The sequence below is a fragment of the Oncorhynchus kisutch genome, unplaced genomic scaffold, assembly GCF_002021735.2.
Source record: "Oncorhynchus kisutch isolate 150728-3 unplaced genomic scaffold, Okis_V2 Okis07a-Okis12b_hom, whole genome shotgun sequence".
In the NCBI taxonomy this organism is placed as follows: domain Eukaryota; kingdom Metazoa; phylum Chordata; class Actinopteri; order Salmoniformes; family Salmonidae; genus Oncorhynchus; species Oncorhynchus kisutch.
Window position 1 is genome coordinate 3,734,590 of NW_022261984.1, and position 13,517 is coordinate 3,748,106.

A 13,517-nucleotide genomic window follows, 5' to 3' on the forward strand; every position below is an offset into this window, starting at 1 on the left:
TAACCGACTGCCAAAACTATAGTTTGTTAACAAGAAATGTGTGGAGGGGTTGACAAACAGGTTTTAATGACTCCAGCCTAAGTGGATGGAAACTTACGACTTCAACTGTATGTACCAGCTCACACTGGGAAACGATTTTCACTCTAGTACCCTTCCCTGGTGGTCTAGTGGTTAGGATTCGGCGCTCTCACCGCCGCGGCCCGGGTTCGATTCCCGGTCAGGGAACTACTCTTTTGCTGCATGTTTACTTGTGCAACCTCTCACTATGAATATGGAAGGTTATCGCACATATGTACCAGCTCACACTGGGAACCGATTTGCATTCTAGTACCCTTCCCTGGTGGTCTAGTGGTTAGGATTCGGCGCTCTCACCGCTGCGGCCCGAGTTCGATTCCCGGTCAGGGAAATTGTCCATGCTCCTTGTGTACTTGTGCAACCTGTCACTATGAATATAGTAGGTTGTCGCACATATGTACCACTTCAAATTGTAAACCGATTTGCCCTGCAGTGTCCTTCCCAGGTGTTCTAGTGGTGCACCAGACCCTCCTGCAGCAAAGCACCCCCACAACATGATGCTGTGCTTCACGGTTGGGATGGTGTCCTTTGGCTTGCGAGCTTCCCACTTTTCGATATAGGACTCGTTTGCCTGTGGATATAGACCATTTTGTACCTGTTTCCTCCAGCATCTTCACAAGGTCCTTTGCTGTTGTTCTGGGATGGATTTGCACTTTTCGACCCAAAGTACGTTCATCTCTAGGAGACAGAACGCGTCTCCTTCCTGAGCGGTATGACGCCTGCGTGGTCCCATGGTGTTTATACTTGCGTACTATTGTTTCTACAGATGAGCGAGGTACCTTCAGGCGTTTGGAAATTGCTCCCAAGGATGAACCAGACTTGTGGAGGTCTACATTTTCTTTTCTGAGGTCTTGGCTGATTTCCTTTGGTTTTCCCATGGAGTCAAGCAAAGAGGCACTGAGTTTGAAGGTAGGCCTTGAAATACATCTACAGGTACACCTCCAATTGACTCAAAGGATGTCAATTAGCCTATCAGAAGCTTCTAAAGCCATGACATCATTTTCAGGAATTTTACAAACTGTTTAAAGGCACAGCCAACTTAGTGTATGTAAACTTCTGACCCACTGGACTTGTGATACACTGAATTATAAGTGAAATAATCGGTCTGTAAACAATTGTTGGAAAAATTACTTGTGTCATGCACAAAGTAGATGTCCTAACCGACTGCCAAAACTATAGTTTGTTAACAAGAAATGTGTGGAGGGGTTGACAAACAGGTTTTAATGACTCCAGCCTAAGTGGATGGAAACTTACGACTTCAACTGTATGTACCAGCTCACACTGGGAAACGATTTTCACTCTAGTACCCTTCCCTGGTGGTCTAGTGGTTAGGATTCGGCGCTCTCACCGCCGCGGCCCGGGTTCGATTCCCGGTCAGGGAACTACTCTTTTGCTGCATGTTTACTTGTGCAACCTCTCACTATGAATATGGAAGGTTATCGCACATATGTACCAGCTCACACTGGGAACCGATTTGCATTCTAGTACCCTTCCCTGGTGGTCTAGTGGTTAGGATTCGGCGCTCTCACCGCTGCGGCCCGGGTTCGATTCCCGGTCAGGGAAATTGTCCATGCTCCTTGTGTACTTGTGCAACCTGTCACTATGAATATAGTAGGTTGTCGCACGTATGTACCACTTCAAATTGCAAACCGATTTGCCCTGCAGTGTCCTTCCCAGGTGTTCTAGTGGTGCACCAGACCCTCCTGCAGCAAAGCACCCCCACAACATGATGCTGTGCTTCACGGTTGGGATGGTGTCCTTTGGCTTGCGAGCTTCCCACTTTTCGATATAGGACTCGTTTGCCTGTGGATATAGACCATTTTGTACCTGTTTCCTCCAGCATCTTCACAAGGTCCTTTGCTGTTGTTCTGGGATGGATTTGCACTTTTCGACCCAAAGTACGTTCATCTCTAGGAGACAGAACGCGTCTCCTTCCTGAGCGGTATGACGCCTGCGTGGTCCCATGGTGTTTATACTTGCGTACTATTGTTTCTACAGATGAGCGAGGTACCTTCAGGCGTTTGGAAATTGCTCCCAAGGATGAACCAGACTTGTGGAGGTCTACATTTTCTTTTCTGAGGTCTTGGCTGATTTCCTTTGGTTTTCCCATGGAGTCAAGCAAAGAGGCACTGAGTTTGAAGGTAGGCCTTGAAATACATCTACAGGTACACCTCCAATTGACTCAAAGGATGTCAATTAGCCTATCAGAAGCTTCTAAAGCCATGACATCATTTTCAGGAATTTTACAAACTGTTTAAAGGCACAGCCAACTTAGTGTATGTAAACTTCTGACCCACTGGACTTGTGATACACTGAATTATAAGTGAAATAATCGGTCTGTAAACAATTGTTGGAAAAATTACTTGTGTCATGCACAAAGTAGATGTCCTAACCGACTGCCAAAACTATAGTTTGTTAACAAGAAATGTGTGGAGGGGTTGACAAACAGGTTTTAATGACTCCAGCCTAAGTGGATGGAAACTTACGACTTCAACTGTATGTACCAGCTCACACTGGGAAACGATTTTCACTCTAGTACCCTTCCCTGGTGGTCTAGTGGTTAGGATTCGGCGCTCTCACCGCCGCGGCCCGGGTTCGATTCCCGGTCAGGGAACTACTCTTTTGCTGCATGTTTACTTGTGCAACCTCTCACTATGAATATGGAAGGTTATCGCACATATGTACCAGCTCACACTGGGAACCGATTTGCATTCTAGTACCCTTCCCTGGTGGTCTAGTGGTTAGGATTCGGCGCTCTCACCGCCGCGGCCCGAGTTCGATTCCCGGTCAGGGAAATTGTCCATGCTCCTTGTGTACTTGTGCAACCTGTCACTATGAATATAGTAGGTTGTCGCACATATGTACCACTTCAAATTGTAAACCGATTTGCCCTGCAGTGTCCTTCCCAGGTGTTCTAGTGGTGCACCAGACCCTCCTGCAGCAAAGCACCCCCACAACATGATGCTGTGCTTCACGGTTGGGATGGTGTCCTTTGGCTTGCGAGCTTCCCACTTTTCGATATAGGACTCGTTTGCCTGTGGATATAGACCATTTTGTACCTGTTTCCTCCAGCATCTTCACAAGGTCCTTTGCTGTTGTTCTGGGATGGATTTGCACTTTTCGACCCAAAGTACGTTCATCTCTAGGAGACAGAACGCGTCTCCTTCCTGAGCGGTATGACGCCTGCGTGGTCCCATGGTGTTTATACTTGCGTACTATTGTTTCTACAGATGAGCGAGGTACCTTCAGGCGTTTGGAAATTGCTCCCAAGGATGAACCAGACTTGTGGAGGTCTACATTTTCTTTTCTGAGGTCTTGGCTGATTTCCTTTGGTTTTCCCATGGAGTCAAGCAAAGAGGCACTGAGTTTGAAGGTAGGCCTTGAAATACATCTACAGGTACACCTCCAATTGACTCAAAGGATGTCAATTAGCCTATCAGAAGCTTCTAAAGCCATGACATCATTTTCAGGAATTTTACAAACTGTTTAAAGGCACAGCCAACTTAGTGTATGTAAACTTCTGACCCACTGGACTTGTGATACACTGAATTATAAGTGAAATAATCGGTCTGTAAACAATTGTTGGAAAAATTACTTGTGTCATGCACAAAGTAGATGTCCTAACCGACTGCCAAAACTATAGTTTGTTAACAAGAAATGTGTGGAGGGGTTGACAAACAGGTTTTAATGACTCCAGCCTAAGTGGATGGAAACTTACGACTTCAACTGTATGTACCAGCTCACACTGGGAAACGATTTTCACTCTAGTACCCTTCCCTGGTGGTCTAGTGGTTAGGATTCGGCGCTCTCACCGCCGCGGCCCGGGTTCGATTCCCGGTCAGGGAACTACTCTTTTGCTGCATGTTTACTTGTGCAACCTCTCACTATGAATATGGAAGGTTATCGCACATATGTACCAGCTCACACTGGGAACCGATTTGCATTCTAGTACCCTTCCCTGGTGGTCTAGTGGTTAGGATTCGGCGCTCTCACCGCCGCGGCCCGAGTTCGATTCCCGGTCAGGGAAATTGTCCATGCTCCTTGTGTACTTGTGCAACCTGTCACTATGAATATAGTAGGTTGTCGCACATATGTACCACTTCAAATTGTAAACCGATTTGCCCTGCAGTGTCCTTCCCAGGTGTTCTAGTGGTGCACCAGACCCTCCTGCAGCAAAGCACCCCCACAACATGATGCTGTGCTTCACGGTTGGGATGGTGTCCTTTGGCTTGCGAGCTTCCCACTTTTCGATATAGGACTCGTTTGCCTGTGGATATAGACCATTTTGTACCTGTTTCCTCCAGCATCTTCACAAGGTCCTTTGCTGTTGTTCTGGGATGGATTTGCACTTTTCGACCCAAAGTACGTTCATCTCTAGGAGACAGAACGCGTCTCCTTCCTGAGCGGTATGACGCCTGCGTGGTCCCATGGTGTTTATACTTGCGTACTATTGTTTCTACAGATGAGCGAGGTACCTTCAGGCGTTTGGAAATTGCTCCCAAGGATGAACCAGACTTGTGGAGGTCTACATTTTCTTTTCTGAGGTCTTGGCTGATTTCCTTTGGTTTTCCCATGGAGTCAAGCAAAGAGGCACTGAGTTTGAAGGTAGGCCTTGAAATACATCTACAGGTACACCTCCAATTGACTCAAAGGATGTCAATTAGCCTATCAGAAGCTTCTAAAGCCATGACATCATTTTCAGGAATTTTACAAACTGTTTAAAGGCACAGCCAACTTAGTGTATGTAAACTTCTGACCCACTGGACTTGTGATACACTGAATTATAAGTGAAATAATCGGTCTGTAAACAATTGTTGGAAAAATTACTTGTGTCATGCACAAAGTAGATGTCCTAACCGACTGCCAAAACTATAGTTTGTTAACAAGAAATGTGTGGAGGGGTTGACAAACAGGTTTTAATGACTCCAGCCTAAGTGGATGGAAACTTACGACTTCAACTGTATGTACCAGCTCACACTGGGAAACGATTTTCACTCTAGTACCCTTCCCTGGTGGTCTAGTGGTTAGGATTCGGCGCTCTCACCGCCGCGGCCCGGGTTCGATTCCCGGTCAGGGAACTACTCTTTTGCTGCATGTTTACTTGTGCAACCTCTCACTATGAATATGGAAGGTTATCGCACATATGTACCAGCTCACACTGGGAACCGATTTGCATTCTAGTACCCTTCCCTGGTGGTCTAGTGGTTAGGATTCGGCGCTCTCACCGCTGCGGCCCGAGTTCGATTCCCGGTCAGGGAAATTGTCCATGCTCCTTGTGTACTTGTGCAACCTGTCACTATGAATATAGTAGGTTGTCGCACGTATGTACCACTTCAAATTGTAAACCGATTTGCCCTGCAGTGTCCTTCCCAGGTGTTCTAGTGGTGCACCAGACCCTCCTGCAGCAAAGCACCCCCACAACATGATGCTGTGCTTCACGGTTGGGATGGTGTCCTTTGGCTTGCGAGCTTCCCACTTTTCGATATAGGACTCGTTTGCCTGTGGATATAGACCATTTTGTACCTGTTTCCTCCAGCATCTTCACAAGGTCCTTTGCTGTTGTTCTGGGATGGATTTGCACTTTTCGACCCAAAGTACGTTCATCTCTAGGAGACAGAACGCGTCTCCTTCCTGAGCGGTATGACGCCTGCGTGGTCCCATGGTGTTTATACTTGCGTACTATTGTTTCTACAGATGAGCGAGGTACCTTCAGGCGTTTGGAAATTGCTCCCAAGGATGAACCAGACTTGTGGAGGTCTACATTTTCTTTTCTGAGGTCTTGGCTGATTTCCTTTGGTTTTCCCATGGAGTCAAGCAAAGAGGCACTGAGTTTGAAGGTAGGCCTTGAAATACATCTACAGGTACACCTCCAATTGACTCAAAGGATGTCAATTAGCCTATCAGAAGCTTCTAAAGCCATGACATCATTTTCAGGAATTTTACAAACTGTTTAAAGGCACAGCCAACTTAGTGTATGTAAACTTCTGACCCACTGGACTTGTGATACACTGAATTATAAGTGAAATAATCGGTCTGTAAACAATTGTTGGAAAAATTACTTGTGTCATGCACAAAGTAGATGTCCTAACCGACTGCCAAAACTATAGTTTGTTAACAAGAAATGTGTGGAGGGGTTGACAAACAGGTTTTAATGACTCCAGCCTAAGTGGATGGAAACTTACGACTTCAACTGTATGTACCAGCTCACACTGGGAAACGATTTTCACTCTAGTACCCTTCCCTGGTGGTCTAGTGGTTAGGATTCGGCGCTCTCACCGCCGCGGCCCGGGTTCGATTCCCGGTCAGGGAACTACTCTTTTGCTGCATGTTTACTTGTGCAACCTCTCACTATGAATATGGAAGGTTATCGCACATATGTACCAGCTCACACTGGGAACCGATTTGCATTCTAGTACCCTTCCCTGGTGGTCTAGTGGTTAGGATTCGGCGCTCTCACCGCCGCGGCCCGAGTTCGATTCCCGGTCAGGGAAATTGTCCATGCTCCTTGTGTACTTGTGCAACCTGTCACTATGAATATAGTAGGTTGTCGCACATATGTACCACTTCAAATTGTAAACCGATTTGCCCTGCAGTGTCCTTCCCAGGTGTTCTAGTGGTGCACCAGACCCTCCTGCAGCAAAGCACCCCCACAACATGATGCTGTGCTTCACGGTTGGGATGGTGTCCTTTGGCTTGCGAGCTTCCCACTTTTCGATATAGGACTCGTTTGCCTGTGGATATAGACCATTTTGTACCTGTTTCCTCCAGCATCTTCACAAGGTCCTTTGCTGTTGTTCTGGGATGGATTTGCACTTTTCGACCCAAAGTACGTTCATCTCTAGGAGACAGAACGCGTCTCCTTCCTGAGCGGTATGACGCCTGCGTGGTCCCATGGTGTTTATACTTGCGTACTATTGTTTCTACAGATGAGCGAGGTACCTTCAGGCGTTTGGAAATTGCTCCCAAGGATGAACCAGACTTGTGGAGGTCTACATTTTCTTTTCTGAGGTCTTGGCTGATTTCCTTTGGTTTTCCCATGGAGTCAAGCAAAGAGGCACTGAGTTTGAAGGTAGGCCTTGAAATACATCTACAGGTACACCTCCAATTGACTCAAAGGATGTCAATTAGCCTATCAGAAGCTTCTAAAGCCATGACATCATTTTCAGGAATTTTACAAACTGTTTAAAGGCACAGCCAACTTAGTGTATGTAAACTTCTGACCCACTGGACTTGTGATACACTGAATTATAAGTGAAATAATCGGTCTGTAAACAATTGTTGGAAAAATTACTTGTGTCATGCACAAAGTAGATGTCCTAACCGACTGCCAAAACTATAGTTTGTTAACAAGAAATGTGTGGAGGGGTTGACAAACAGGTTTTAATGACTCCAGCCTAAGTGGATGGAAACTTACGACTTCAACTGTATGTACCAGCTCACACTGGGAAACGATTTTCACTCTAGTACCCTTCCCTGGTGGTCTAGTGGTTAGGATTCGGCGCTCTCACCGCCGCGGCCCGGGTTCGATTCCCGGTCAGGGAACTACTCTTTTGCTGCATGTTTACTTGTGCAACCTCTCACTATGAATATGGAAGGTTATCGCACATATGTACCAGCTCACACTGGGAACCGATTTGCATTCTAGTACCCTTCCCTGGTGGTCTAGTGGTTAGGATTCGGCGCTCTCACCGCCGCGGCCCGGAGTTCGATTCCCGGTCAGGGAAATTGTCCATGCTCCTTGTGTACTTGTGCAACCTGTCACTATGAATATAGTAGGTTGTCGCACATATGTACCACTTCAAATTGCAAACCGATTTGCCCTGCAGTGTCCTTCCCAGGTGTTCTAGTGGTGCACCAGACCCTCCTGCAGCAAAGCACCCCCACAACATGATGCTGTGCTTCACGGTTGGGATGGTGTCCTTTGGCTTGCGAGCTTCCCACTTTTCGATATAGGACTCGTTTGCCTGTGGATATAGACCATTTTGTACCTGTTTCCTCCAGCATCTTCACAAGGTCCTTTGCTGTTGTTCTGGGATGGATTTGCACTTTTCGACCCAAAGTACGTTCATCTCTAGGAGACAGAACGCGTCTCCTTCCTGAGCGGTATGACGCCTGCGTGGTCCCATGGTGTTTATACTTGCGTACTATTGTTTCTACAGATGAGCGAGGTACCTTCAGGCGTTTGGAAATTGCTCCCAAGGATGAACCAGACTTGTGGAGGTCTACATTTTCTTTTCTGAGGTCTTGGCTGATTTCCTTTGGTTTTCCCATGGAGTCAAGCAAAGAGGCACTGAGTTTGAAGGTAGGCCTTGAAATACATCTACAGGTACACCTCCAATTGACTCAAAGGATGTCAATTAGCCTATCAGAAGCTTCTAAAGCCATGACATCATTTTCAGGAATTTTACAAACTGTTTAAAGGCACAGCCAACTTAGTGTATGTAAACTTCTGACCCACTGGACTTGTGATACACTGAATTATAAGTGAAATAATCGGTCTGTAAACAATTGTTGGAAAAATTACTTGTGTCATGCACAAAGTAGATGTCCTAACCGACTGCCAAAACTATAGTTTGTTAACAAGAAATGTGTGGAGGGGTTGACAAACAGGTTTTAATGACTCCAGCCTAAGTGGATGGAAACTTACGACTTCAACTGTATGTACCAGCTCACACTGGGAAACGATTTTCACTCTAGTACCCTTCCCTGGTGGTCTAGTGGTTAGGATTCGGCGCTCTCACCGCCGCGGCCCGGGTTCGATTCCCGGTCAGGGAACTACTCTTTTGCTGCATGTTTACTTGTGCAACCTCTCACTATGAATATGGAAGGTTATCGCACATATGTACCAGCTCACACTGGGAACCGATTTGCATTCTAGTACCCTTCCCTGGTGGTCTAGTGGTTAGGATTCGGCGCTCTCACCGCCTGCGGCCCGAGTTCGATTCCCGGTCAGGGAAATTGTCCATGCTCCTTGTGTACTTGTGCAACCTGTCACTATGAATATAGTAGGTTGTCGCACATATGTACCACTTCAAATTGTAAACCGATTTGCCCTGCAGTGTCCTTCCCAGGTGTTCTAGTGGTGCACCAGACCCTCCTGCAGCAAAGCACCCCCACAACATGATGCTGTGCTTCACGGTTGGGATGGTGTCCTTTGGCTTGCGAGCTTCCCACTTTTCGATATAGGACTCGTTTGCCTGTGGATATAGACCATTTTGTACCTGTTTCCTCCAGCATCTTCACAAGGTCCTTTGCTGTTGTTCTGGGATGGATTTGCACTTTTCGACCCAAAGTACGTTCATCTCTAGGAGACAGAACGCGTCTCCTTCCTGAGCGGTATGACGCCTGCGTGGTCCCATGGTGTTTATACTTGCGTACTATTGTTTCTACAGATGAGCGAGGTACCTTCAGGCGTTTGGAAATTGCTCCCAAGGATGAACCAGACTTGTGGAGGTCTACATTTTCTTTTCTGAGGTCTTGGCTGATTTCCTTTGGTTTTCCCATGGAGTCAAGCAAAGAGGCACTGAGTTTGAAGGTAGGCCTTGAAATACATCTACAGGTACACCTCCAATTGACTCAAAGGATGTCAATTAGCCTATAAGGAGCTTCTAAAGCCATGACATCATTTTCAGGAATTTTACAAACTGTTTAAAGGCACAGCCAACTTAGTGTATGTAAACTTCTGACCCACTGGATTTGTGATACACTGAATTATAAGTGAAATAATCGGTCTGTAAACAATTGTTGGAAAAATTACTTGTGTCATGCACAAAGTAGATGTCCTAACCGACTGCCAAAACTATAGTTTGTTAACAAGAAATGTGTGGAGGGGTTGACAAACAGGTTTTAATGACTCCAGCCTAAGTGGATGGAAACTTACGACTTCAACTGTATGTACCAGCTCACACTGGGAAACGATTTTCACTCTAGTACCCTTCCCTGGTGGTCTAGTGGTTAGGATTCGGCGCTCTCACCGCCGCGGCCCGGGTTCGATTCCCGGTCAGGGAACTACTCTTTTGCTGCATGTTTACTTGTGCAACCTCTCACTATGAATATGGAAGGTTATCGCACATATGTACCAGCTCACACTGGGAACCGATTTGCATTCTAGTACCCTTCCCTGGTGGTCTAGTGGTTAGGATTCGGCGCTCTCACCGCCGCGGCCCGAGTTCGATTCCCGGTCAGGGAAATTGTCCATGCTCCTTGTGTACTTGTGCAACCTGTCACTATGAATATAGTAGGTTGTCGCACATATGTACCACTTCAAATTGCAAACCGATTTGCCCTGCAGTGTCCTTCCCAGGTGTTCTAGTGGTGCACCAGACCCTCCTGCAGCAAAGCACCCCCACAACATGATGCTGTGCTTCACGGTTGGGATGGTGTCCTTTGGCTTGCGAGCTTCCCACTTTTCGATATAGGACTCGTTTGCCTGTGGATATAGACCATTTTGTACCTGTTTCCTCCAGCATCTTCACAAGGTCCTTTGCTGTTGTTCTGGGATGGATTTGCACTTTTCGACCCAAAGTACGTTCATCTCTAGGAGACAGAACGCGTCTCCTTCCTGAGCGGTATGACGCCTGCGTGGTCCCATGGTGTTTATACTTGCGTACTATTGTTTCTACAGATGAGCGAGGTACCTTCAGGCGTTTGGAAATTGCTCCCAAGGATGAACCAGACTTGTGGAGGTCTACATTTTCTTTTCTGAGGTCTTGGCTGATTTCCTTTGGTTTTCCCATGGAGTCAAGCAAAGAGGCACTGAGTTTGAAGGTAGGCCTTGAAATACATCTACAGGTACACCTCCAATTGACTCAAAGGATGTCAATTAGCCTATCAGAAGCTTCTAAAGCCATGACATCATTTTCAGGAATTTTACAAACTGTTTAAAGGCACAGCCAACTTAGTGTATGTAAACTTCTGACCCACTGGATTTGTGATACACTGAATTATAAGTGAAATAATCGGTCTGTAAACAATTGTTGGAAAAATTACTTGTGTCATGCACAAAGTAGATGTCCTAACCGACTGCCAAAACTATAGTTTGTTAACAAGAAATGTGTGGAGGGGTTGACAAACAGGTTTTAATGACTCCAGCCTAAGTGGATGGAAACTTACGACTTCAACTGTATGTACCAGCTCACACTGGGAAACGATTTTCACTCTAGTACCCTTCCCTGGTGGTCTAGTGGTTAGGATTCGGCGCTCTCACCGCCGCGGCCCGGGTTCGATTCCCGGTCAGGGAACTACTCTTTTGCTGCATGTTTACTTGTGCAACCTCTCACTATGAATATGGAAGGTTATCGCACATATGTACCAGCTCACACTGGGAACCGATTTGCATTCTAGTACCCTTCCCTGGTGGTCTAGTGGTTAGGATTCGGCGCTCTCACCGCTGCGGCCCGAGTTCGATTCCCGGTCAGGGAAATTGTCCATGCTCCTTGTGTACTTGTGCAACCTGTCACTATGAATATAGTAGGTTGTCGCACGTATGTACCACTTCAAATTGCAAACCGATTTGCCCTGCAGTGTCCTTCCCAGGTGTTCTAGTGGTGCACCAGACCCTCCTGCAGCAAAGCACCCCCACAACATGATGCTGTGCTTCACGGTTGGGATGGTGTCCTTTGGCTTGCGAGCTTCCCACTTTTCGATATAGGACTCGTTTGCCTGTGGATATAGACCATTTTGTACCTGTTTCCTCCAGCATCTTCACAAGGTCCTTTGCTGTTGTTCTGGGATGGATTTGCACTTTTCGACCCAAAGTACGTTCATCTCTAGGAGACAGAACGCGTCTCCTTCCTGAGCGGTATGACGCCTGCGTGGTCCCATGGTGTTTATACTTGCGTACTATTGTTTCTACAGATGAGCGAGGTACCTTCAGGCGTTTGGAAATTGCTCCCAAGGATGAACCAGACTTGTGGAGGTCTACATTTTCTTTTCTGAGGTCTTGGCTGATTTCCTTTGGTTTTCCCATGGAGTCAAGCAAAGAGGCACTGAGTTTGAAGGTAGGCCTTGAAATACATCTACAGGTACACCTCCAATTGACTCAAAGGATGTCAATTAGCCTATCAGAAGCTTCTAAAGCCATGACATCATTTTCAGGAATTTTACAAACTGTTTAAAGGCACAGCCAACTTAGTGTATGTAAACTTCTGACCCACTGGATTTGTGATACACTGAATTATAAGTGAAATAATCGGTCTGTAAACAATTGTTGGAAAAATTACTTGTGTCATGCACAAAGTAGATGTCCTAACCGACTGCCAAAACTATAGTTTGTTAACAAGAAATGTGTGGAGGGGTTGACAAACAGGTTTTAATGACTCCAGCCTAAGTGGATGGAAACTTACGACTTCAACTGTATGTACCAGCTCACACTGGGAAACGATTTTCACTCTAGTACCCTTCCCTGGTGGTCTAGTGGTTAGGATTCGGCGCTCTCACCGCCGCGGCCCGGGTTCGATTCCCGGTCAGGGAACTACTCTTTTGCTGCATGTTTACTTGTGCAACCTCTCACTATGAATATGGAAGGTTATCGCACATATGTACCAGCTCACACTGGGAACCGATTTGCATTCTAGTACCCTTCCCTGGTGGTCTAGTGGTTAGGATTCGGCGCTCTCACCGCTGCGGCCCGGGTTCGATTCCCGGTCAGGGAAATTGTCCATGCTCCTTGTGTACTTGTGCAACCTGTCACTATGAATATAGTAGGTTGTCGCACGTATGTACCACTTCAAATTGCAAACCGATTTGCCCTGCAGTGTCCTTCCCAGGTGTTCTAGTGGTGCACCAGACCCTCCTGCAGCAAAGCACCCCCACAACATGATGCTGTGCTTCACGGTTGGGATGGTGTCCTTTGGCTTGCGAGCTTCCCACTTTTCGATATAGGACTCGTTTGCCTGTGGATATAGACCATTTTGTACCTGTTTCCTCCAGCATCTTCACAAGGTCCTTTGCTGTTGTTCTGGGATGGATTTGCACTTTTCGACCCAAAGTACGTTCATCTCTAGGAGACAGAACGCGTCTCCTTCCTGAGCGGTATGACGCCTGCGTGGTCCCATGGTGTTTATACTTGCGTACTATTGTTTCTACAGATGAGCGAGGTACCTTCAGGCGTTTGGAAATTGCTCCCAAGGATGAACCAGACTTGTGGAGGTCTACATTTTCTTTTCTGAGGTCTTGGCTGATTTCCTTTGGTTTTCCCATGGAGTCAAGCAAAGAGGCACTGAGTTTGAAGGTAGGCCTTGAAATACATCTACAGGTACACCTCCAATTGACTCAAAGGATGTCAATTAGCCTATAAGGAGCTTCTAAAGCCATGACATCATTTTCAGGAATTTTACAAACTGTTTAAAGGCACAGCCAACTTAGTGTATGTAAACTTCTGACCCACTGGATTTGTGATACACTGAATTATAAGTGAAATAATCGGTCTGTAAACAATTGTT

General features: G+C 46.5%; 22 non-coding genes across 22 annotated transcripts; all 22 read left to right on the forward strand.

Moving 5' to 3' along the window:
- The first annotated feature begins 153 nt into the window (after nucleotides 1-153).
- Nucleotides 154-225, forward strand: trnae-cuc (transfer RNA glutamic acid (anticodon CUC)). The gene has a single exon. It is a non-coding gene; the product is annotated as a tRNA-Glu (tRNA).
- A 109-nt stretch (nucleotides 226-334) lies between these two features.
- trnae-cuc (transfer RNA glutamic acid (anticodon CUC)) lies at nucleotides 335-406 on the forward strand. Its single transcript has one exon. It is a non-coding gene; the product is annotated as a tRNA-Glu (tRNA).
- Nucleotides 407-1,385: 979 nt separating this feature from the next.
- trnae-cuc (transfer RNA glutamic acid (anticodon CUC)) lies at nucleotides 1,386-1,457 on the forward strand. The gene has a single exon. It is a non-coding gene; the product is annotated as a tRNA-Glu (tRNA).
- Nucleotides 1,458-1,566: 109 nt separating this feature from the next.
- trnae-cuc (transfer RNA glutamic acid (anticodon CUC)) lies at nucleotides 1,567-1,638 on the forward strand. Its single transcript has one exon. It is a non-coding gene; the product is annotated as a tRNA-Glu (tRNA).
- A 979-nt stretch (nucleotides 1,639-2,617) lies between these two features.
- trnae-cuc (transfer RNA glutamic acid (anticodon CUC)) lies at nucleotides 2,618-2,689 on the forward strand. Its single transcript has one exon. It is a non-coding gene; the product is annotated as a tRNA-Glu (tRNA).
- A 109-nt stretch (nucleotides 2,690-2,798) lies between these two features.
- On the forward strand, nucleotides 2,799-2,870 carry trnae-cuc (transfer RNA glutamic acid (anticodon CUC)). Its single transcript has one exon. It is a non-coding gene; the product is annotated as a tRNA-Glu (tRNA).
- A 979-nt stretch (nucleotides 2,871-3,849) lies between these two features.
- Nucleotides 3,850-3,921, forward strand: trnae-cuc (transfer RNA glutamic acid (anticodon CUC)). The gene has a single exon. It is a non-coding gene; the product is annotated as a tRNA-Glu (tRNA).
- A 109-nt stretch (nucleotides 3,922-4,030) lies between these two features.
- On the forward strand, nucleotides 4,031-4,102 carry trnae-cuc (transfer RNA glutamic acid (anticodon CUC)). Its single transcript has one exon. It is a non-coding gene; the product is annotated as a tRNA-Glu (tRNA).
- Nucleotides 4,103-5,081: 979 nt separating this feature from the next.
- Nucleotides 5,082-5,153, forward strand: trnae-cuc (transfer RNA glutamic acid (anticodon CUC)). Its single transcript has one exon. It is a non-coding gene; the product is annotated as a tRNA-Glu (tRNA).
- Nucleotides 5,154-5,262: 109 nt separating this feature from the next.
- Nucleotides 5,263-5,334, forward strand: trnae-cuc (transfer RNA glutamic acid (anticodon CUC)). Its single transcript has one exon. It is a non-coding gene; the product is annotated as a tRNA-Glu (tRNA).
- A 979-nt stretch (nucleotides 5,335-6,313) lies between these two features.
- On the forward strand, nucleotides 6,314-6,385 carry trnae-cuc (transfer RNA glutamic acid (anticodon CUC)). Its single transcript has one exon. It is a non-coding gene; the product is annotated as a tRNA-Glu (tRNA).
- A 109-nt stretch (nucleotides 6,386-6,494) lies between these two features.
- On the forward strand, nucleotides 6,495-6,566 carry trnae-cuc (transfer RNA glutamic acid (anticodon CUC)). Its single transcript has one exon. It is a non-coding gene; the product is annotated as a tRNA-Glu (tRNA).
- A 979-nt stretch (nucleotides 6,567-7,545) lies between these two features.
- On the forward strand, nucleotides 7,546-7,617 carry trnae-cuc (transfer RNA glutamic acid (anticodon CUC)). Its single transcript has one exon. It is a non-coding gene; the product is annotated as a tRNA-Glu (tRNA).
- Nucleotides 7,618-7,726: 109 nt separating this feature from the next.
- trnae-cuc (transfer RNA glutamic acid (anticodon CUC)) lies at nucleotides 7,727-7,799 on the forward strand. Its single transcript has one exon. It is a non-coding gene; the product is annotated as a tRNA-Glu (tRNA).
- A 979-nt stretch (nucleotides 7,800-8,778) lies between these two features.
- Nucleotides 8,779-8,850, forward strand: trnae-cuc (transfer RNA glutamic acid (anticodon CUC)). The gene has a single exon. It is a non-coding gene; the product is annotated as a tRNA-Glu (tRNA).
- A 109-nt stretch (nucleotides 8,851-8,959) lies between these two features.
- On the forward strand, nucleotides 8,960-9,032 carry trnae-cuc (transfer RNA glutamic acid (anticodon CUC)). The gene has a single exon. It is a non-coding gene; the product is annotated as a tRNA-Glu (tRNA).
- Nucleotides 9,033-10,011: 979 nt separating this feature from the next.
- On the forward strand, nucleotides 10,012-10,083 carry trnae-cuc (transfer RNA glutamic acid (anticodon CUC)). The gene has a single exon. It is a non-coding gene; the product is annotated as a tRNA-Glu (tRNA).
- Nucleotides 10,084-10,192: 109 nt separating this feature from the next.
- trnae-cuc (transfer RNA glutamic acid (anticodon CUC)) lies at nucleotides 10,193-10,264 on the forward strand. The gene has a single exon. It is a non-coding gene; the product is annotated as a tRNA-Glu (tRNA).
- A 979-nt stretch (nucleotides 10,265-11,243) lies between these two features.
- trnae-cuc (transfer RNA glutamic acid (anticodon CUC)) lies at nucleotides 11,244-11,315 on the forward strand. The gene has a single exon. It is a non-coding gene; the product is annotated as a tRNA-Glu (tRNA).
- A 109-nt stretch (nucleotides 11,316-11,424) lies between these two features.
- Nucleotides 11,425-11,496, forward strand: trnae-cuc (transfer RNA glutamic acid (anticodon CUC)). Its single transcript has one exon. It is a non-coding gene; the product is annotated as a tRNA-Glu (tRNA).
- A 979-nt stretch (nucleotides 11,497-12,475) lies between these two features.
- trnae-cuc (transfer RNA glutamic acid (anticodon CUC)) lies at nucleotides 12,476-12,547 on the forward strand. The gene has a single exon. It is a non-coding gene; the product is annotated as a tRNA-Glu (tRNA).
- Nucleotides 12,548-12,656: 109 nt separating this feature from the next.
- On the forward strand, nucleotides 12,657-12,728 carry trnae-cuc (transfer RNA glutamic acid (anticodon CUC)). Its single transcript has one exon. It is a non-coding gene; the product is annotated as a tRNA-Glu (tRNA).
- Nucleotides 12,729-13,517: the final 789 nt, after the last annotated feature.